The sequence below is a fragment of the Thunnus albacares genome, chromosome 19, assembly GCF_914725855.1.
Source record: "Thunnus albacares chromosome 19, fThuAlb1.1, whole genome shotgun sequence".
NCBI classification, from domain to species: Eukaryota; Metazoa; Chordata; class Actinopteri; order Scombriformes; family Scombridae; genus Thunnus; species Thunnus albacares.
Genome location: NC_058124.1, coordinates 23,630,068 through 23,654,266, shown reverse-complemented (window position 1 = coordinate 23,654,266; position 24,199 = coordinate 23,630,068). Strand labels below are relative to the sequence as shown.

The window sequence follows — 24,199 nt, the reverse complement described above, 5'->3', positions numbered from 1 at the left end:
TGTGGTTATTAACAAACGTGTTGTTCCATACAAGAACGGCTGAAAATGATATTAGACTTCACAAGTCATGAGGAAATGTTTTTTTTTATTAAGATTCTTTTTTTTTACTTTTTATTTGAAAGTAAGTTTAAGGAGACAGGAAACACGACGAGAGACGAGGGTATGACATGCAACATAGGTCCCCCCCGGGTAGGAATCCAAGCGTGACGTCGCGGTTATGTGGTATATGCTTGAACCATTAGGCCATCGGGGCGTCCTGGAAATGGGTTTTCAGTGGTGTCTTGTTTTCACAATTTTTTTTTTGCTAAAATGGGATGTTGTGATGGGATGACACACACACAGAGAGAGGGAAAGGCAGCTCAAAAGTGTCAAATGCTTTATGAATAATCTTAAACTGTGACTGATTCTTCAAAATACATATATCAAAACCAGCAGGGTACAGCACAGGGTGTGTAGGAGAAGAACCAGTGTTTTTATAGGTGAACAAACCATCATACTTTCTGTTATTTTGTCACATGATAGGAGGGGTTGAGGAGCAGATCAATTAATCGTCAATTATGACTTTATATCTGTCTACTTGTACACTATGAGGTGAAAAAAACAACCTATTTTAACAGAGAAACAGGAGAAAGTAAAGATCAACTGCTGGGCTGAATGTTAAATACTTTTAATAATAACAAATGTAATTTCCATGGTGTGGAAATCCTTTTTAATTTCATTGTGACTTTCAGTCTGCATAATTACTGATCTCCTATCAGCTGCGTTACTCCGTGGTGACAGCTGTGGTGAATCTTGGCAGAAGCAGCGACAGACAATCATTTCATACAGATAAGTTTCATTTCCACAGTGAGGTGATTTCCCAGTGAAGTTTATCCCCCAAAAATGAGAATCAAGAAGGAGGGGGTGGGGGGGGGGGCGCTCTATCTGTGTAGGAAAAAAAAAACGTACAGTCAGAAACAAAGCGGAGGGAATCTGATGGAAACTTCTAGAAAGAGCTCCGCTGTTGCCCCCTCGGTGTGACTGTCGGGGCAGCGACCACGCAGGGGTAACGTCTGTCAGGGAGATAAGAGCTGAGGAGAGAGCCTCCAGGCTACGGCTTATCACACACACAGACCTGGAGGGAATACACAAACACACATATACACACATGGGGTGGGTGGGTGGGGGGGATGTGAAGCCTTCCACGAAGAGAGATTTGAGGTGGGGGGAGGCTTATATCTCACGTCAGTATCACCAGGTGCCCGGCAGCAGTAACTTCAGTCTATTTCTCTATCTGTCTCACAGCAGGATGACCTTCCAGTCAACAGATTACCGCCACCAGTGTGGGGTTCAGAGAGAAAGAAAGAAAGCTTCCCTGTATGTGACATTTCCACTGGCGTGTATTTGTAGTTTATGATTAGAGCTCGTTCAGTGTCTCAGAAAGGGACTGACCCGGAGCAATCATAGGAAACGCGCTCTGTGGTGTTTGTATTAATCGAGCAGCGGTAGAAAATAATCGCCACCATCTCCAGTCGTGTGATTTTTTTTTTTTTTTTTTTTCCCCACTCGATGACTCGAGACGCAGCTTCATGCTGTAGAGATGAGCTCAGTACTCACCAGCTGTCCGCTCTAGTGGCATTATGGGTAAAATATCAGGCATGTTTTGTCATCTCAGCAACTTTTTCAGGCAGCTTGTCAGGCAGTCTTGATTATTTTCCTTAAAGGACCTTAAAGGACAGGTTCATCATTTTTCAAGTGTGTCTTAAAACAATAGTCAGGAGCCCAAATGACACTTTTTTCTTGCTATAATCATTCCTTGTGTCCATACAAGTCATTAAGAGATCCCTTCATTATGCACGTACAGTGTAAGTGGTGGGGGTAGCCTTTGTTCCACGCAAAAAAGTATTAAAAAAGTTTATTTGAAGCTGATATGACGCTTCAGCTGTCCAAATTAGTCAAATCAAGTCAATATCTTTCAAAGTTATTATCTTTTTAGTGCCGAATTCCTTCTTTTTGTTATGATCCTTCCACTGCAGCTTATCAGGAAAACTCTGTCTGTCGAGACACAAAGAGTTTTTTTTTTTTACTAAAAAGACTGTAACTGTGGAAGATATCCACTTCATTTGACTAACTCAGACAGCTGAAGCCTTGTATTATCATCAGATAAACTTTTAAATACATTTTCAAGTTTTCAAAACTAGTGCTTCATCGTAAGTACATTTGGAGAGAATCTTCTAATGGTCAGTATGAACAGCAGGAAAGATTACAGCAAGGAAAACCTGTTTCAGTGTTCATTTGGGTACCTGACTGTTGTTTTAATGTCTGAACACAAACTACCATCGAGACATATCTGTACATAAACAGTATTAATAACTGACCAAACGATCAGTTTTCAACCACAGCATCATCAGCTGGTGTCAGTTGCTCAGAATTATAGACCGGCTATGTTTCTGTGCAACATTTGATAAACATACAGAGGTCATCTGTAATAGAAAACCCACAGATCACCAATTGTTCTTCACTAATAGTAGCTTAGCTAGACATTAATGCAGTATAACCACAGGATGTGTTGTGTTTTGAATACTGGGCAGCTATTGCTTTTTCTCATGTTCATATTCACATAGTCACTCTCTTGCTCTTAATTTAACTTTTTTCATTTTATTTTTGTGTTTATTCGACAGGGACAATGCTCACTAATTACCAGAAAAGCTGGGAAACAGAAATTATATATTAATTATATTAAAATTACACATCTTATAACATTCACATCACACACCATAATTAATACTCACAGACTAACACATGTAGCAATCAAACAATAGCTCGTTTTAAACAGAGATCCAGCAATACCCCTCATTACGCCGGCTTTGCTTTTTTTACAATGAACCAAACAAAGCCGGCATGTTGCTGCCCAAGTGTGTGATTTCAGATAGCATGCAGATATTCCAGAGGCATGACGTGTAACACAACAGCGTCAGCGTCTAGTGTGACATATAACATACGTGTCAGGCAGTGACATTGTTTTCTAAACAATAATGGCAGGTTGTTGAGGTGCTTTGCTAGCCGTGCACATTTATATCACTCTTCAAACACAAAGTTGCTGCACAGGTTAGCTGCTAACTGTTTCTTCAGAGATTGTTAAACCCTCCGGTGGTGAATCACATACATAACACGTCATCAAATCGTCACACCCCTGTCCCACCATGCCAGCTCTCCCTTTTACACACATGTCGATTCGGCTCTTTGACTACCTCCGCTCCTGGCTTAACGGCCCCGCCCGTTCCATGTTTGTACGTTTTATGCAGAGCGGCGAGGCAGAATAATGGTGCAACATTCCCGCCTTAAACAGGCTTTATAAAAGGGGCCAATGTCACAACTAGGGATGTGCAGAGATCCCAATATTTGTATTTGTATCTGTATTTGAATAAAAGTGGAAAGAGGCTTAAAAATCCTGTTTTTGTTTTTATGACACTTTTAATTTTAGAAAATTAAAGTGTTACAATAAGTGTTCATGAATATTATAAAGGAGATCCTCACGTCGGGTCTTGAACCGCAGTCTCCCAGATCATAGACGACTGCGCTGATTACTGAGTTAAAACTTTACTCTTCACCTCACGCAGGCGGACCTCTACCTATTTATACACCCATAACACAGAGACAGCACACCGTGTAATGTGCAGGGAGGAACTTCAAAGGCAATTATTGCTTTGCACTTTTCATTTATTGCCTATTTTTTACAACCTAACTTTGTGGAAAGGAGCAGGGGAAAACAGGTTATGGAGAGTCCCTTGTAAGCACTTTGCTATCTCTGGTGAACACCCTCAACAAATAGTTTTTTAAATATTTGTATGAAACAAATACTCATATATAACCCACTATTTGTGCTTTGCCGAATAATGTATTTGTATTCGGGTTCACCCCTAGTCACAACACAATACAGAGTGGTTAGAAACAATACATACTAAAGTTAAAAAAGGAAAAGAATAGCAAAGGATCAATAGAGACAAACAAAACAGAAAACAGGAAGGCAGCAGAGAAAAGCAACTAGTATCCTTCTGTTTATGTTTGATTGTTAACGAGCTTCACAATGACCAATGAAGGAACGTTAAGTTAATTTCCCTAATGTGCACTTGTAGTAAATACTTACAGTAGAACCTCGTGCTGAATGCAACGAATGAATGCCTTGTGTCTGTGGGCTATTGAAAAAAATCCAAGGTGGTAAATCATAACACTTAAATATACAGTTTCTTCTCCCTTGCAGTTACCAAAAAATACCATGTAATACAGAAACTAATTACTCCCCTAATGCAAAGCAGAAGCCGCTTTGGCTCAGCGGAGTGTTGCTTTTTATACAAATAGGTGGGAGTGCGTTGTCCCACGTGTGCCAGCTCTTAAAATATAAGTGTTTATTCTAATTTTGGGGGCAGTATGGTCTTTAGATGTAAACCTTTTTGTTTATTTTAATCAAAATGTGAATAAACATTACTTAACTGTTCCAACAAGGCGAAGCTACACACAAGTAGCAGCTGAAAGTCGTCGCCTTCCAGATGTGAATAAGAAGTTTTGAACCGTGATGAGGACACTACGTTAGAGCTGTGTGGTTTTTCTGAAAATATATAACTCTTTTTTGTCATGCGTTAATCACAAAATAGCGACAGATTGCTTTAAAGAGATTGATAATACATTTTAAAGGTGTAACTGTATCAGTGCAGAACACCTTAAAGAGTAAACCCTCTGTGTAATACTGTGTGTTTGACATTTCTTTAACATTAGATGATGCACAGTATGTTGTTCAGTATCTTCAATATGCAACGCAAGACACCAGCAGGGGAAGTATAGTATAATATGTGTGTGTGGAAGAGCAAGGTGGCATGGTGAGAAGTCTCATTATTGAAAGGTCAGCGGTTCAGTCCCAGCGTCAGTGAGTGTACCAGCAGCAGTGTGGCCTGTCCAAGACGCTGCATCTCCACTACCTCAGTATTTCTGTTGTCAGCGCTAAAGGGTGAAAACACCCTCATAGTTTTTTTTACATATAAGATTCACTGCTGGTTTGTTTTTTTTTTCCTTTTAGCCGTTAAATTAAAATGAACAGCTTGGTATAAGTTGCTCAAATGTACCCGAGATTCACGCCACTAATACGGATGCTGCCAGTTTTGTCCACGTGCAACACAAATGGCGACCGCTTCCAAATGTTTGAGGGGCTGATTCGGATCTAAAGAACGCTGCCATTGGAGTCAGACTATAATTAAAGGAAATTGAAGTAGAGTGAAGTAGGTGGATATTTGGTGAAATTTTCTATTCTATGTGGTAGGTACATAAATGACACCTAATTAGGATTAGGCCCATAATTAGCTTAAAATACAAAATACCTCCATAGAGCATAATAGCTCTGAATTTAGAAAAGTGGCTGTGTGGTACATGAACAAATTAGCAGAATTAACAGAGGGGATTAGGCCTTTGATTAACAGAAAATGAACAAAAATAGGGTTCAAGAGGTGAAAATGGAGGAATGGGGAGGGTGCTGGCTGTGCAGAATAAAGTCTTGGTTATTTCTATAAAGTCTCAATGCTAGATTATTTTCTGGGAAATGAGCCAAAAGTTGGTGTTACATTCTCAGCCGCCGGCGGTCCCTTTTTTGTCCTTCAAGACAGTCGCAGCACCAGAGACAAAGAATTAAACAAAAATGTAGTGAACCCTCAAGAACAGAAGGCTTTTTTTATTATTATTACAAAGACAAAGACACAACACCTCTTCTCTTGAAGTGTTTACTGGTGACACTCGTTTTTTGTTCATCCACCGGGTGATTATCAAGTAAAGATCTAGATCAGATAAAGACAAACAGCCATCCTACTAAGTTAGTAAAGATTAATCTAAACATCTGTCTCATAATAAGACACATAAATAACCCTGTTCTGGTGACATAATTAATTTCATGTGTTGCACAAGAGATATGAAAGATTTGTCTGATGCAAGATGTCTGCATTATCTCAAATTACCGTCTCTTGTTTCTGGAGTTTTTTTTATATTCTTTTGTTTGATTAAATTGATATTACTTGATTCTGCTGGCAGTTAATGGACAGTTTTGAAGGTCAGGGTGAGATACTGATAAGAGTTTTCTTGCCGTTATTTCAATCTGAGCACTGAATTGACCGCAGGGAGGCCTTTGTCGGTTAAAATATGTGCATTTTCAGTCTGGAAATGATTAGTAAAATGTCCTCATCCCCTGTGTCCAACCTCATATGTAGTGGCATGTAGAGGACACACCGAAGGTTCACCCGCTGGGAATTCCCACCTAAAACTTCCCAAAGTGGTTTGTTGCATATTCAACTTCCCATCAACCAAACCTGGCCTCTACTTTGAAATGTATCCATCCTGTCGAAACAGCGTGCATTATTGATACGCTACCAGCAGAGTTGGGAATAGGAGCAGAGGGGTAGAAGAGGTTGAGCGTTGCGTGGTATATTGTCTAAATATTTTAAAGAGAGGTACTTGTTTTTCTACGTTCCTTACCTAAATATTTTACGTCTGGGGCTGGTGTGGGTTGATGCAGTCAAGATTTCAAGACTTTCCCCTTTTCACTGCTCCAGTCAAAAGAAAAGGGTGAGCTCATTGATGGAGCTTGAGCTGAGCCAAGGCACTGCTGGTTTCAATCAGGGAGAAGCAGCGTGTGGGTGACCCGTGAATGTATGAACGTGCACGTGCTTACACGCGGACCCGTCATATTCTGCATCAACCTCCCCTGGGCTTCTTTCCAGTTCTTCATTTCTCTCTTTTCAGTAGTTGCGGTTTTCTGAATCCGCTATCCAAGTCTGAATCTGCTGCTCAAGTTCTTCAGCTGTCTGGCTGCAGGCAGAATTACATGTAATAGTTCACTACACATATACAGAAACATATATATGATATAATATGGTTTGTCTCATGTGCAAATGCATTCAATGCGTGGTACCGTCGCATATATAGTCATTTAGCAATTTACATGCACAAACACACACCGTACTTATGTCTCATATTCGCTTCTGCACACAGATTTATTCTGTTATAAGCCCATTCGGTATTGGCCCATGCACAGGCTCATTCTTCACTGGACTCGCAGGGTCAGATGTTAGTTGTGTTACCTGCAGCCGAAGCTAGGCGAGGGAGCGGTCCATGATTACCTCCGCGCTTCTGCTACTACTTTCCATTTCAATGTTAAAGACCCTGGGCCACTGCTCAGTCTCTCTTTTGCTTTTTCTTTAATGCAGTTCATTCCCGCACACGAGTGCAAATATACACACACACACGCTCACTCATGCAAGTACTTGCAGATACAGTGCATGTGCATAGACACATAGATTTGAACTCTAGAGACATACACACATGCATACATGCACACACACACACACAAAGAATATACAATTTGTGTGAAGGGCTTAGTCATATTTCTCATTTCTTTCAGTGTTGTAACTGCAGGCTATTCCCTTCTGGCCTGACACATCCAAAAACCTTGATAAACCGCCCATCTTGCTCTGTATGTGTGTCTGTTTGTTATTTGTCTGTGTGCATGTGTGTAATAATGAGCCAGGCAGAGCAGAGTCTCTAATCCTGCAGACCAGTGTGCCATCTTTCAATTAGCCAGCAGGGCTTGTTCGGGGCCAGCCGGGGTCAGACTGCTATCACAATCTGCAGCTAATCCACTACGGACTGATCAATGAGGAGAAAGAGGCAGAGGGGGAGGAGGAGGAGGAGGAGGAGGGGTGGAGGGGTGGAAGGTTAGATGTTTGACGGAGGAAGAGGGGAGCGGTTAGATGCATAAAGACCTGTAGGTATGTAAGGTTAGGAGACAGAAAGAAAGAGATGCTGATCACGTCTCAGATTTGTTCAACGATTTATAAAGGTCTGCGTTGTGTCCATTGACTTCTGTTTCCACCGGTGGGAGGAACAGTTGACCAATTAAATGTCAATGTCATCTCCCTGCATAGTTAGCTACCTACCTCACTACAGCCATGAGAAGTAGTGTCAAGAAAATAGCAACAAGCATGGATACAAATGATGCAGAGAGAAATAACTTATTTTGCCTTTAAAGCTACAATATGCAAGTTCTGGGAATCACGCTAGCGCTAGCATGAGACTCAGAAGTGAAGCACTACACTCTCCCTGTCTCCCTGTTGTATTCTGCTCAGCCCTTCACCTGCATTCTAGTGATCATGTGCACCCCAACGTATTGATTTCTCCCCGGGGACTAGAAGTAACGGAGCTCTTAGATTACAGGTATTGGGAGCTTGCTAGCCAGTGAGTAAGCCATAACGACATCTTCCAGCGGCTAATGATAGCTTGGAGCCTCAGTACGAGAGGAGTAGTACAGGCGTTTGTTCACACATTGATTGACAGCCATGTGCTCCAACCCCTGACTTTGGCCTTCACTGATTGGTTAGAAGGGGCGGGCTGCCAGGCTGTTCCATGAGCCTGGGTCACAGAAGTCTTTGACAACACCTCTCCATACTAAGGCTGGAGATATACTCATACATGATGGCTGCCTTGTGTATCCTGCATCTGTTTGGAGCGTTGGTTGTGCATGTCTTTAGAAATGAACACTGTGGATACATACCAAGTCTCTTAAATTGCCTCCACGTGTCCCTCACTTGTGTCTTTCCCTGCCGTAGTCCCTCCCACCATGGATGCATGGAGAGACACAAGGAAACCAAATGAGGAGAGAGGAAAATGAGGAAATTTGTTTTTAGAGACATGAGACGTCCTTTCCTCTGAAACATCTCGTAAAGTAACGTCACGTGAAGCAACGTCCGTTGGCGGCAGCTGATCACAGCTGGATCAGCTGTCGGTCGGCTTTAACAGCTGTAGAGACTTTTGATAGAGTTTGTGTCTCCACACACGTGCGCTGTGCTGATACTAATTAAGGTGCACAGTTATCACTGCCAGAGCAGCAGTGTTTTCTCTTTCAGCTTGTTACCTGTTCAACAAACACCTGCACATGAATAAAAACCTGCATTCTGTATTCATACTGTGTGCTGTGTCCTGCTCAGAGGCACAGGAACCATTTCTACTGGCAGAATGTGTTTACATTAATTATTAATTATTTGAGTCTGTATTAATTGATATTCTGATTGTGAATTCATTAATAACTCAGAATATGATTAGAGTGTGTTTTGAACACTGGAAATTGTTTACTTGGCTAAATATTTCAGGGAAAATTGAAATGATGTATCTCATATCAAACCCGACGCTCGGGAATTTTCAGCCTCACATGTGACTGAATGGAAATGACGACAAATTATGTAAAATATAAATGTGTTTAAACTGTGTTCTTTTCTGTCTGTAATAACAGTTAAAAGGGAGAAATAACAGATCATGAAAAGAAAAATCTCTCTAATAAATGAAAAAAAAGCTGTTTACGGTTCTTTTGTTGATCAGACTGACAATTAACAGATTTTTAATTAGATGATTGGTCTGAAAACAAATAACATATGAAGCTTGGGAGTGATACACTCGAGTTTAATCTGTAATCTGTCTCCGCTTCGGTATGAAACTGTCGTGATGTTGTGATGTATCAGAGCAGTCCGATCAGCTGCGGCGTCCAATCAATCAACTGATATCCAATAAGGGGGCGTGTCAGCTGGTAAAAGACTTCAGTGAAGGCTGCTCTCGTGTATCCTCGTGTCTCCTACTCGCCATTTGCTTACATACCATCAACGGTGACACCACTGTCGCTTTTTCTGCCATGACCTCAGAAAAAGAAGAATTAACAAAATATTAACCTCCTCCAGTGTCGCCATGTTTGTTTACATCATGCAAATCCAAAAGTTTAGTTTTCTCATGTCCTCTACTGGAATCCCTGTCAGTAACACTGTCAGTAACATCCAGTAACATTTTCAACCATCACTCTGTTTTCTTCGATAGAGCACTTCCTGGTTGTGTAAAGTAATTCAGTAGATTTCTAAAGGAATTTCTCAGTGATGGTCTTGTATTTATATAAATTATAAAAATGTCTTGCATGCTGTGAATGTAATCGCTCCTTCATTCAATGTTTAATTCACGACCCCCTACATGATAAACACTCCTCTATAGTGAGTAGTAAATTGAGATCTCTGATAAACTGGAGGTAGCAGTTAGTTTATGGGCGTCAGCAGTTGGTTTCATATTGGCATCTGTTATATACTCCTCAAGACTACCCTCCTCTTACTCTTACTTCTACTCTTTTTATCGTAGTTGTTTTGTGATTTGTTAATTTAGTTTTCTGCGATCAGTTTACTGGCAAATTGGCACCATTAAAAGTAGGCTGAATTAGCTGTTAGCAGTCCCTGTTTGCAATATAATGATGGATGTACAGACAGTTATCACTAGATTGCTTTGATACAAAGGAAAACTTAAAAATGTGATGATTCTCAGGCAGGTTCTGGAGTTGAAAGAAGCGTCTTTTTTTTTTGGATTTTCATTCACATCAGAGATAATATCATCTTTAGAAAGTCTAAATCATACTGAATCTAAAAATGTATGTAGTACGTCTGTGAGCTCAGATTTGACTGGGTTATTACTCTGAGAAGAAAGATTTTTGATGCAAATTGCAGCAATTGTGCAGTGAGAGTTTTTTAAAGTACCTTAATTGCTTCAACGAGCTGTGTGTCACAGCCTCTGCCGCCGCCGCTGGAACTGCTGACCGCGTTGGTGAGCGAGCCAAACGACGACGTATGACCTCCCGTTGTTTTCAGAGCACCCGCGTGCACCTGTCCCTGTCACTTCATGCAGTGACTTCAAATCACGTCTCTCCCGGCTCTCGTCCCCCTTCGACTCTGCTGAACCCCCTCGGGGAGGCATGTCTCACAGTTTGAAAACCTCTGCCCTGGAGAGAATATACTATAAACCTATCATACAGCAGAGCACCAAGACTGAATACTACATTACCACAAGGCCATATCCAGCACCATATTCCTAAAGTATTGAACATGCAGGACTTTGTCTTGGTGTCATTGTGCAGAAACATCAACAGTTCCCCCTTAACAACACATGATATAAGCAATAAGGCAAATCTAGTGCGGAGGACATTATTGTTTTCTTTATGTTCGCTTTTCATTTTCTTGATCATATTCATGAACAGGGCAAGAGGAGAGGGGAAGGGGGGAGTGAGAGGTGGATAAAGGAGCAAAAAGAGCAGTGGCTTTGGAGAGCGGCCTTAATCCTGTCCACACTGGGTTTGCTGTTTTTTCCCCTCCCTCCCTCCCTCTTCCTCCCTCTTCCTCCCCCTCTCTCTCTCTTTTTTTACTGTTTTGAAAGGATGCAAGTGATCCATCTGAAATGAGCAGGCATGCAAGCACATTTTCATTTCCCTCCCTCTCTGTCTGTACCCCCTCTCTTCTCCTTTCCCCCCTATTTCTTTCTACTCTCTCGGGCCCCTTTAACCCCCCCCCCCCCCCCCCCCCCCCACTCCCCTCTCTCCCTTCTTTTCCTTTCTCTCTCTTCTCTCTTCCATGGTCCAGATTTGCTTCGAAATGAGTCACCCAACCACAAACCGCCCCATTTTAAGAGGATGGAGGAAGCAGTGGGGAGGGAGGGGGAGGGAGATGGAGGGGCGGAGGGTGACTTAGAGAGGGAGATGGATTGAGTGAGAGTGGGCGAGAGGGATGGAGAGCAAAAGGGGAGCGGGAGGCTGATGGCTGTTTTTCACTCAGCTGGTTTTGTTGATCAGTATCAACAGCCAAGGTCTGGATCCAGTCAGCTCCCTGCATTCAGCCAAGCAGAATAAGACTAAAAATATATTTGACAGTGCACAACACTGGCGTGCACTCACACACATACAGCAATACATTATCAGAGCACACACACACACACAGTCATACACACACACACACACACACACACACAGCAACAGCAATGCAAATTCAGTGCATATTTCAGCACAGGCAGGGTGTAGAAGCTGGAGCACTTACCAGGGTTTTGGATTATGACACATGAGTGTGCTTGTGCTCGTACACACACACGCGTGTGCCTGTTCATGCACATGCCCGTGCATATTAGCTAGAATCTGCACTGAATTAATGAAGCCACAGACATGTAGGTGTGAGACATCACACTAATTACACCAGCAGTGCCGTAGCCTCGCCATCAATAATGTTCATTAAACTACTGAACCCACTCGAGTCGACGGCTCCGCGTACGAGTGTGTGGTGAGCGAGCGCGCGCGCGTATATGTGTGAAAGCGACGTGTCCGCACAAGCAGTGAGTAAGCACCACGGATGGATGATGGATCGCTGCAAATTTACATTAAATGCTTCTTTCTATGGACACAGCTGGCTGACAAAAGCTATTTTTTTATTATCTTTTGCTGGTTCAAAGTTTCAAGCAGCAAAAGATATAAAACATCATCTCAGACACGACTTGGCATAAGTCAAATAACTTACATTACGTGTCAGGGTTGTTTAAGTTAGCACAAGGTAATTTGACTACAGAGATATAAACACTTGCACCACACACGGGTCGGCTTTTCATCTGAACCGTAGCATGTTTACTCTGTTAGTTCAGTTGCTTTGGCTACATGGGTGAAGACAGCGCCATTAAAACTCCGTTGGCAATCCAAACCCCTAAAAAAACATAAGAGTCTCGCTCTTCTTCCAAGAACCATGTGGTGCAGCTTGTTAAGAGAACATAGTGTAATCCAATTTCAGGACTTCAAGGTTGTATGTGTTATTTATACACTGATGTTGATACCTGATACCCGGCAGTTTCCCATCTCTGGAAAGCTGAGCATTAACAAATTGAACCCATGGGAAACTGCAGCCTTGACTGCTACTCCGCCGTTCCGTCATGTGCCCTCACCTTTAACGAACAACAAGAATACTTGTATGCAAAAAAAGAAATCACTTTTTTCTTCCAGTAATTCTCTAACCTGGCAGGATGATAGCTTCCCAGAACTGTCCAGTAAACAAGCTAGTTGAGCCTTATGAATTTTGTTTACAAGCTGTGGTTCTCCTGTAATCAGGCAGTGAGAAAATAAATGAACCATATAAATAAACTGTAACAAAGTAAACTCGGCTCAAACTCAAGAAAACAAACTGTGGGTATTATTGCATCCTTCGGCAGAAATCCGGTATCAAACCTGCCATCTTTATATTACGGGTTTGTCTCTGTAATCACAGGCAACCCTGCTGGCCCAGTGGGTAGTAAGTGCTCATTTTGCAAGTAGCAATCTGGGTTTGATTAAATCTTACTTAAAAAAAAAAAAAAAAGCATGCACCACTTGAGTACAGTCTTCTACCTGTAATAAGATTTAAAGGCTAATTGTAGAAATGTGCCTTGCAGACAGTTCCGGCGAGCGTGACGATGTTACGAGACATTCGGTGATCCAGAGGCTCTCGACCTCTTTTTAAGGTCACAGCCCTCTTCTTACAGGAGACACACACGTTTCCAAGGTGTACCTAATTATCCACTGCTCGAGGATGTCGCACGAGTCTCTGTAATCGTGCAAGAAAAGGTAGAAAAATGTTCAGATCTGCAGGCTGAGAAGACGTTTCCATTACACCTTGAGATATGTGTGTGTGTGTGTGTGTGTTTGTGTGTGTGTGTGTGCTCAGGGGGGTTGTAACCATGGCGCTCGTGTCAGATGAAAACCATGCGTCTGTGAAAGTAGGTTCTAAATTTAAAGTTAAAATGTTATTTCCTGACGGACCCTCGTGTATAAACTTCATAATTGGTTTCAAGGCTCAAAGGTCTTGAAACCCTTTTCAATACAAGAAGCTACGTTTGATGGAAGGAGGAAAAATAGTCAGAAGTGCAGTTTTTATTTCACATTGTAATCATTGAAAGACAGTAGCGAAATAGGAAGACCCTGCTACTGTAGTTAAGGACTAAATTCCTCTCCTGGCTTGTTAAGATAGATATTATACGAGCTGATTGAAAATCTTGGACTGACCTTGCTTATCTCTGAAATAAATTCCTAGTTTTTTATCACGAACCCATCACTGCACAGCTAAAGTGCTGTTTCTACAATATACCCAGCAGGTGGCTAATATCGGACTCATCTTAACTGGAGTTAGTGGATGTACATGTACTCCAAATCAATACCCAGCCCGGTTGCTCCTGTTTTTTGTTGCTTCGCAGTGTGTTTTTATGGCTGCGTTTTACAACTATACAGTTAATCTGCACTCAGTGAAACTCCTGGCAGGAGTTTAGTCCCTCCGAAGCCTTACATTCCTGTGGTGTTGTGTCAGAGTGGGATGTGTGTGTGTGTGTGTGTGTGTGTGCTCGTAAGAAAAAGAGAGACAGTGACCAATGCTCTTGCCGTGTGCTAATACACATTTAATGCCGCTACAAGTCTGTCAAATATGAGTTAAGGTGCTTTTGTATGTTCGTACACCCTCGGGTGTTTTGTGAGCCTACATGAGTACGGACTTGCGCAAATGTGTGTGTGTGGCTGTAATTTTTTTGTGCATTTAGACTGAGGGTAGTTATTAAGCTGAATGGAGCCAGGAGTGGGGGGAAATCGTCTGCGGTGTGTGTGTGCATGTGTGTGTTTGAGTCATTTGTTGAATGTTTGTATGAGTGACTGTGTGTGTGTGTGTAACAGCTGGATGCGAAATACGTGTAGAGCTCGAAGAGGAAGGTGGGGAGTCACTTGGGGAACCTCCTGAAGTTCATAACCCCTGCAGGGGGGCCGCAGAACGGGAAAGACCGAGTATGTGCATGTGTGTGTGTATAAAGATTGCATCGAAGTGTGTGTGCGCTCACGCATGCAGATGCGACTCCCACGTGTGCCTTTTGTAAGTTTGAATGTGTGTTTTCAGCAGAAAAAAAAAGCAACACTGATGAGCTTTCAAGGTGAAAAGGGGGGTAATGAGCTCAGAAGAGATGAATCCACCCATTTATCTGCACTTCCATCCATCCGTCTATCCATCATCTATGCATCCATTCCTTTATGCACACCCCCTACATCCACCCTCTCTCTCTCTCTCTCTCCGTCTCCTTCCCGTCTGTCAGTGCTCTTTAGTTTTCATCCCATCTGCTTGCTCTGTGTCAGAAAGCATCCATTTAAAATCCTGAGAGTCCCAGAGGAGAGAGCACAGCGAGGCTCAATGGGCCAAGAGAAACACCAAAAACAAGATGCTTAAAGATGCTTAACCCCCCCGCCCCCCCCTCCCCTCCATTTCTCTGTTTCTTTTTGTGTGGTTTACAGTCAAGTTTTTTCTTTCTTTTCTTTCCTTTTTCTTTCCATTTTCTTTCTCTTTTTTTTTTTTGCTTTACCCCACCCTCTGATTATGTCCTCGCTGATGAAAAGTGAGGGGAGAGAGCTGGAGATGAAAAGCACCAGCTAGAATCAGTGATGAAGAGACAGAATTGAAGATGATTTAGGCAGGAAATTTCCTCCCTTACTGTGGCATCGAGGGGATGCATGAGGAAATGATTGAGATCGTCATGGAAACACCGGTGGTTGGATCCAAAGGGGGGGTGGGGGAGGTTGTGTAAGATTTTGGTTGTGGGGTGAATGAAGTGTGTGCGTCTGAAGGTCAGGGATAATCAGAGGTAACTGAATAGACAGTGTGGCTCTTGGTGTGCGTGTGTGTGTGTGTGTGTGTGTGTGTGTGTGTGTGTGTGTGTGTATCATCAAGGGTAATTAAGCAGAGTGTGTGTATGTGTGTGATTAACAACACTGTGACGGGGGTAGAGATGTGACACAGATACACACTGAAGGCTTTTAGTGTCTAGTGGCTAACAGATGTTTTTTGAGGTTTGCGCGTGCGTGTGTGTGTGTGCATGTGTGTGTGTGCACGTGTGTGTGTGCACGTGCAAAACTGCTTATCTGTGTGAATGTGTGTGAATGGAGAGAAATGAAGAGCATTAATCATTTATACAGTACGCGCGTGTGTGTGTGTATGCGTAACTGTTTGTGTGTCGAGTGTGTGTGCGTGTAATGTGAGTGTGACTGATGATGTTTGGATGCATGGGGGTGTGTGTGTGTGTGTGTGTGTGTCTGCAGCGGTTTCTGTGAGTGTTGGGGGAGATATAAATAGAACTTGCATACTGAATCAACTTTCTTATTAGTGCAATAATTATTGCACAAACAGTGACATAAAAGCTAACTTAAAGCCCCATTAATTGTAGCGTCATTACTTCCGTCATGCACAGTAATGTTTGAATTCAGCTGTAAATCAATATATGGAGCCAGTGCATGCTGGGTAATTTGTTCTTGTTCACAAAAATAACTATCAAACTATCAAATCAATGTGAAGTTACTGTAAATCATGTGAAATTAAAGTTACAGGTGGTTGTGGCCACTCCGGCAGCCAGAGTTTTAGTGTAATACATCTAATTTCTCCTTCGAAATCAACCTTTAAATGTAAATTAAAATGATAACGGCATTGTTTACTGTTATGTGCTGTAAATTAATGCACAGTAATGATTTACTTTAGGGGACCATGTATTAGTTCATGCACAAGTTATAAATGCAAGAGCACAAAGTTCTACTACATGCACGGGAGTTAAAAGTAAATTTACCATTGACACCTGAAAATGTTGTTTCCTGTCTTCTGTGATGCAGTAGTGTACTCCAGGGTGTGTCAGAACAATGTGACATCCCTTGTGGGGTGTGGTTACAAGTGCAACAGAAATCACCACAGCCAGTCACCCACATGCACGAAAAATCTGACGTTATCGCGAGGAGGAAGTAGAGGTCACATAGCGAACGAAGCGTTCAGAGCAGGCTGGGTGCAGCATTTTTACATACAGCTCCAGTCAAAAATTTGGACACACCTTCCCAATTCTTTAAATGAGAAAGTGTGTCCAAACTTTAGATTGGCTCAAGTTTTGGAACTTTGACCATGTTTGATATAGACATCCAACATTATAGCATTTTCTTCCAGAAAATGATTTCCAGGAAGTGAGGGTGTCCGTTTTGTGAGGTCTTTAAAAAAAATATGTAAAAAAGCCAATTTCAGTGATACAAGTATGTTTAAGGAGTGAAACAGAAAGGATATGGTTGTGTATTTTAATATAAGAACTACTTTTCATATTCAGTGTTGTGTATATATAAATGCAAGGGTGTGTCCAACTAAATCTGCAGGTAACTGGAAGGAGAAAAAGGGGTTAAAAATGACAATCATAACCTGTTCCAGGTAATTATTTTTATTATTAACCGGACCTGTACTACTATGGTTCTTTGCCTCATGTAGTAACAAGGATGGAAATTGTACATGTAACCCTGTTTATGTGTTTCAATTGCTCCTTCTGTGTGTAAAGGGCTTTTACTCAGAGTGCACCTATTGAGTTAGGTGTATAAATACCTGTAATGGCCTTAATGTACTTTGCCATAGTCTGATTTAGAAGAAGACTACGTGTTCCTGGAAAACGGCACAGTGTGCTTCGCCATTCATGAATAAATGCTAATTGGATCCAGTCAGATGCTGCATAAGTAGTACCCTGTGCTAGATGCTACAAGCACCTTTCCTGTGTGTTATCAACAACTGTAAAATTGTAACTCATTACTGGCCATATTGATGCATGTCCTTCCGTTGGACCTCGTGGGTCTTTTTTTAATCTTGCTGACTCTCTGTTTCCAGCTGCCTGCTCAGGGAAAAAGCACATTTATTTCTTAAAATCATATCCAAGTTCCTTAAAAATGCACCTTGTCAAAAATCTATAGTAAAATATTCAGCTTTGGCTTGCTGTGTCAGTGAAGATGTTACCCTCAGCTCCTCTTCCTACTGTACATCTGTGATTTCCAGCATGTGTTGCCTCCGGGTCCCATTAACCCACCATGATATTATTTAGCCTCATCCTCACCTCCCCCCACCTCCGCTCACATCTGCTACATATGATTATGAGCCTGTTCCTCACAGAAAACACAGCTTTGTACATTTTGGGTAAATCATGACTTCATTCTTTTTTTAACGGTAGTTTGTTTATGGCTTTCTATTACAAAACATAACACCAACACAGTTTGAAGCTTATATTATGTCATTTATATCCAAAGAGCAGAATTGAAATTTACACTGTATCATGGATACAGAGCTTTGTGAAAATGGGTGCAGACCAAGGGTTCAAAGCACAAATAAGCAAAACAGCATAATAATAAAAGGCAATCACTCTTAATTAGTTTGTGTAAAAGCTATGGAGATTCCACATCTGTGACATTGGCACTGGTTTGAAGGTAACAAAACTGGCATTAAGGATAGAGAAGCTTGCACTCGAAAACATAAAAAGCTCTTTTAGCATCGATGATGGGGTAATGGCGATGGGGCACTCCTAGCTGCGTGTCGTTTGCCAGATGGAGAAAAAAAGTATTTATTGAGTTTCTGAGTGCGAGCTATTTTCTGTCTGTTCTTCACTCTTCATGATCATGGTGTTCATTCTCCTGGAAGGTCAGCAGCCTCGCTAAATAAAGCTCGCTATAACCTCAATAGCTAGTTGGTAAAATGGAACTTGGCTAACTTTATTAAGCTTAATTTAACTTTTTGTACTGCTGGATTTGATTTTTCAGTTTTCAGCAGCACCATATCCATACAGATATCCATATATGTTTTTATTACCAAGCTTCAGTGTAACCTTACTGGAAGAAAACTTGCTGCTGTTGCCATTTTTCTTCTACTAGAAGATCGTCCAGCTTCTTGCTGACCTTTACCTTAATATTACAGTTACTTGCGTTTTGAGAATCCTGCTCAACTTGTAAAATTGATTTTGTTACGTGTAGGAGTTGGATTTCCTAGAAACACTTTGCTCTACAGGTTAGTGAGCGACTGAAAACAAAATTTAAAATGCTATTTCTGATATTTGTGTGTAATCCGTAGTATTTACTGGATTATTCAAGCAACTTTCCTGACATTTTATGCACTCAGCAATGGGGATCCAGAAGCTCAGTGTTGAAATGTTGTTCAATAACACATAAAAAACAGTTTATACACCCCCTGTCACAGGTGCTTAGCTAAGTGAAATCCAATACAATAAAAAGAATGAAGGCATATTTTATTAATACTTTTGTGTTAGGAGTCAGCTCATCTGTCTAAGTGGGTGGTCTTTGTCATGGAAACGTCTGGTCCTTTTTGTATTTTGTCTTCAACTCAGGCGTTTTGATGTTTAGAATATATTCATGGGTATGTTTTTTTTTTTAACGTCTTGTCCGTGACCAAAAGCTGCTTTTAATGAGAATTCCTATTGGATCTTTTGCAGCCACTGCCTCTGGCTTATTATATGACTTTAGAAGCAGCTCGCTGTGTTTTCGGGCCTGATTTCGGTTCTGAGAAGCAATGAAAAAGGAATGAGAAAAGTGACCAAGGAGATCAACTAGAGATTATTTAGATTCCACTATTTTCTACCCCCCCTCTTTTCCTCACTCTGTTTTTCTATCTTACTTCACCCCTTCTAACTCTTTTTTTTTTTTCTACCTTGCCTCCCCACATCCCAAATCTTCTCATTTAGATTATCCCTACCGCAGTGAATGTAACGGAGTAGAAATGGATAGTTTCCATGTGTCTCTACTGCTTCTCTCTCTCTCTCTATCTCTATCTCTCTCTCTCTCCCCCCTAATCTCCTCCATGTACATGACACTAATACAGAGACTGATATAAGCTCCCCTGCCTCTCTCTATGACATTTATCACCGTGCTTCTTAATGCAGGCAGGCTGCTGCTGTTGATGAGAAATAAGGATGACAAGCATGGCCTATTTTCTTGCTAACGATAGTCTCTCTGCTTTTTTCTTCATTTTTTTTTTTTTTTTTTACTTTTTTGGCAAAATATGTTCACAGAAGAGTGTTTACTAAAGCATCTCATAGGGCATTTGACAAGGTTTTGACACTGACATTGATCATACATTTGGCACATTTTTGTCACAGCTCATCTAGGATCCATTATCACTTTAGATTGTAATGAATAATGTCAGAGAGCGCCTGCAGAAACCTTCAAAAATTCTATTTTTTATACATAGATGCCTTTTTAGATTTTCACTGAAAAGGCACTAAACATCATGTGGTGTCATGATGAGTATATGTGCCATGACATGCCGAGCCCATTGATCTACATGGGGGCTTAACTATACTCTATATAATATGCTTATTTCGAATGAGGACTGTAATAAAAAATGAAATCTGTGTCAAAGTTAGTTTTGGTCTGACATCATATTAAAACTTGACCTACCTTTAACTTGCCACTCAAGACATTGTCATGCTTTAAATTGGCTCTGATTGAGGAAGCGCATCCACCGCCTCTTCTCTCAGGCTGATGGATATTCCCACCCAGGGTTTTAACTTAACCCCGACTGTCTCCGCCAAGGCTTAGGGTCCATCTCACTTAACATCCTGCCAAATACAAACCCCATTACAGGGTGCTCCTTGGTTAAAGGTAGAATCAGTCATTCTGGAGAAAGATTGTTGATATTTGACCTGAACATCCAAACAAATACACCCCTCCCTTTGTGCTATTTCAGAAGCTCCACCCCGCAAATTAGTGGATGTGCGTTGCCAAGGCAACGACCAAAAGAGAAATATGGCGGAATCCTTCAGCTGTAGAGTCTGCTCCTCTCACACATTATCATCAGCGGAAAAAATTTCCATCTCGTGACCACAACAGTCCATCCACACTCTTCGCCGCTCTACAGCCTCCCCAGTTCTCACTCGACCTGCATTCAGCGTCTCTGTTCACAGAATCAGCCATCTGCAGTGGTGGAAGAAGTACTCAGATCCTTTACTTCAGTAAAAGTACCAAAACAGCAATGTAAACATACTCCATTACAAGTAAAAGCAAAAGTATGTAAGTATTATGAGCTTGATGTAGTTAAAGTGTTGCAGTAAAAGTAGTGGTTTGGTCCCTCTGACTGATATATTATTATATATGACATCATTAGATCATTAATAGTGAAGCATCAGTGTTAGAGCAGCATGTTACTGTTGTAGCTGCTGGAGGTGGAGCTAGTTTCAACTACTTTATATACAGTTAGCTAGTTTAGTCCAGTGGTTCCCAACCTAGGGGTCGGGGCCCCTCCAAAGGGTCACCAGATAAATCTGGGGGGTCGTGAGATGATTAATGGGAGAGGATCATTTGAACATTTATTGAAATGAAACCATGTGAGAAGTTTAGGGGGAAAAATCACTATTTGGTGGAGCTGTTAACAACTCATAGACATCTGAAATGTGACCCCTACTACACACTGCTTTTTGTAAGACGTCAAAAGGTTGGAAACCACTGGTTTCATCTTTAACAATGTGTTGTATTTTAAAAGCTTGTTATATTACCATTGTGTCAAATCTTCATCTGAAAAGTAACTAAAGCTGTCAAATAAATGTAGTGGAGTAGAAAGTACAATATTCCCCTCTGAAATGTAGTGGAGTTGAAATATAAAGTAGCATCACATGGAAATACTCAAGTAAAGTACAAGTAATTCAAAACTGTACTTAAATACAGTACTTGAGTAAATGTACTTTGTTAATTTCCACCACTGGCTGTCTGTCAGCTGCAGCTCCTGGGTAGCTGAGAGGACAGCGGCCGGCCAAACTGTCATCACCAGGCTGACTGACAGCAGAAATTTACTGAACCAAAATTGTTTGCATGCCAGCTCCACGGGAAGAAATTGACAGTGTTTATTGATTCAGTGATACGGTTAATAAGTTCAAAACACACATCCAGGGGGATATTTGTGTGATTTAAACAGGTGCTTTCTAAGATTATGCTTCACTAAATGCGAAAGAAATAGATTTGGAGCGTAAAAACACGCGGGGGGTCTCCATGAGACTGTCTCAGATTCAGTGTGGATTGATACATTTAATAAAATGTAAGTGTATCTGTTCCATGAGAGAACACTTTCAGTGTGAATTGGCCCTCCCCCACCAAAATGGGTGCCGGAGACAGGACACTGTCATGTCCTCATACAGACAGCTGCTCTGATGAGTTCTCCCTGGTGATTGGCTGGTGAAGTGTCGTGTGGCTCAGTCCAAGCCACTTCGTTTGTTTCCCGTTTACGGAGCCAGGGTTGTGTATGAACACCAGATTTTTTTTCAGCACACACACAGAACAGACAGCTAACAGACCCGGGTGAGATATGAACTGAATTTGACAAAAAGTGTATAAAACAATCTTTCTCCAGAATCACTGACTCTACCTTTAAGGTTACATGGATGTTTTGTTGTATTGCTGTATCTGGACAGGTTAGCCCTACAGATGGCAATGCCAGTTAGTCGGTCCACCACTTTGGTCCAGACTGAAATATCTCAACAACTGTTTGATGAATTGCCATAGCATTTTGTTCAGTCATTCATGGTCCCTTGAGGATGAATGCTATTGACTTTTGCGATCCCCTGACTTTTCCTCTAGCCAAGTCAAGTCAATTTTTATTTATACAACCCAATATCACAAATCACAAATTTGCCTCAGGAGGCTTTACAATCTGTACAGCATTCAAGCATAGAAGCTCCCCCCAATAAACCTTTTAACAGGGGAAAAAAATGAAAGAAACCTCAGGAAGATTAACAGAGGAGGGATCCGTCTTCCAGGACGGACAGATTTGTAATACATGTACAGAATAAACCAAGATAGCAAAATTACAGATGTCAAAAACCAGCATGACAAAATTATAGATAAAGTGATAACATACTTCTGCCATCATGAGGTTGACATTTATGGTTTTGTATGAGATGTCTCGACAACTATTGGATGGATTGCCATGAATTTTGAAGTGTACTGCTTTGTGATTGACAATTAAGTGTTTCTGAATCTGAAATAGTTAATTGTTAGCCGCTACTTATTGAACAGGTGGCAGCTAACTAGGCTTTCATTTGAGAGTTAACTTTGGAGAAAGACAAAAAAATGTTGTGGGGAGTGGTTGGGTTTGGTAAAAAAAAAAAAATGGTTACATAACATAGACCTTTGCCAAATGAGTCACCAGGACATCCAGTGTCCACGTTTAATGGTCAGCAGCCAATTCTAGCTTCATTTATCACATTGACCCCATTCACTAACACAAAGAGGAGGCTGTTGCCTTCCTGTCGCCACACAGGCAACAAAGTTCCTTACGCAAGATAATTTCTTCTTAAATGTCAGTCATCATCACTCAGCTTTGCACTTTGAGGGCAAATTGGAGAGGAAAATCAGGCTGCTCCTGCATGTGACTGAAGACTTATTGAAAAATGGCCATGCCAGCTCTAATGGGCCATTGTAAGAGCATTGTTCTTTATAGCCTATACAGAATAATAGATTTTTAAGCACTTGATTAACAGGACGACAGCCACCAAAGACCTTCCATAAAACGCCATTATCCAGCTGTCTCTCACTCAGGCACTTGATAAATGCCACTAATGCTTAAAATATAAATGACACAATAAATATAAATAACATTCTGGCCCACACGATGTGTTTCCATGTCTGTAAGTTTGCAGAGAGTGAAAACTAGGACATGGAAAGTTGGATTCATCATCCTTAATGCCTTCTGTCACTTCAGTTAGATATCACCAGACACTGTCCTCTAATTTAGACATCATATCCTGTCCCAAGAGCCCCGCCTCATTCCCCCAATCCGTCTGTCTCACCCTGGCATAACCCTCCTGCATCCCCATGTGAAACCAGAGCAAGCGAGTGTTTGAAATCAAACCGAGACCTCTCCTCTTCACTCGCCTCTCTTTGACTCCGCTGCTCTCCTCTCTCTACCAAAAAAAACCCTTCCTCATTTTCTCTCCTCTTGGTCAATTCTCATCCTCTTTCATCTCCTCTCTTTTTCTTCTTCCTACACCCTCAGAATGAACTATTTGTATGAATCAGAGACTCTCAATCCAGGCTTACTTATAGCGACATCCCCCCACTGGTTTTGTTAGCATAACTTGTCAGCGCCATACAGATCATTATTTGATGTCCAATGTGATTTCACTGAGGAAAAAAAATGTCATTCCCTCACTGATATTGCCCTGGCACGTAACCCCCACAAAGTGTTCATTTCAGCCAGGCTCAGATTGTTTGATTGGCATTCACTGCTGTGTTTGCCAGGAGTGCTGGCAGATCCTCGCTGTTATTTGCATAAAACAGGAAGGGTTCAGATTTCCCTGCTGTTCTGCGTTCCGCTGCCCTTGCTGCACCCCAAAGAAAAATCAGCTTCCAATTCACAGGAAAAAAAAAAAAAAAAAACATTAGCTGGCTTTGTGAAGTTCTGCACTATAGGCTCAACACTTCTCCTTGCCTGGTTTGACACTTTCTTTTCTCCTCTTTTTAGCCCAGCGTGAATCCACTTGTACAAATCCTACACTATCTGAGCCAGGATTCTTTTCTCTCTCA

General features: G+C 41.5%; 1 protein-coding gene across 3 annotated transcripts in view; it reads left to right on the top strand.

Moving 5' to 3' along the window:
• The window catches only part of pvrl2l (PVR cell adhesion molecule related 2 like), a 297,229-nt gene that overhangs the window by 151,344 nt on the left and 121,686 nt on the right, over nucleotides 1-24,199 (top strand). The window lies entirely within an intron of this gene.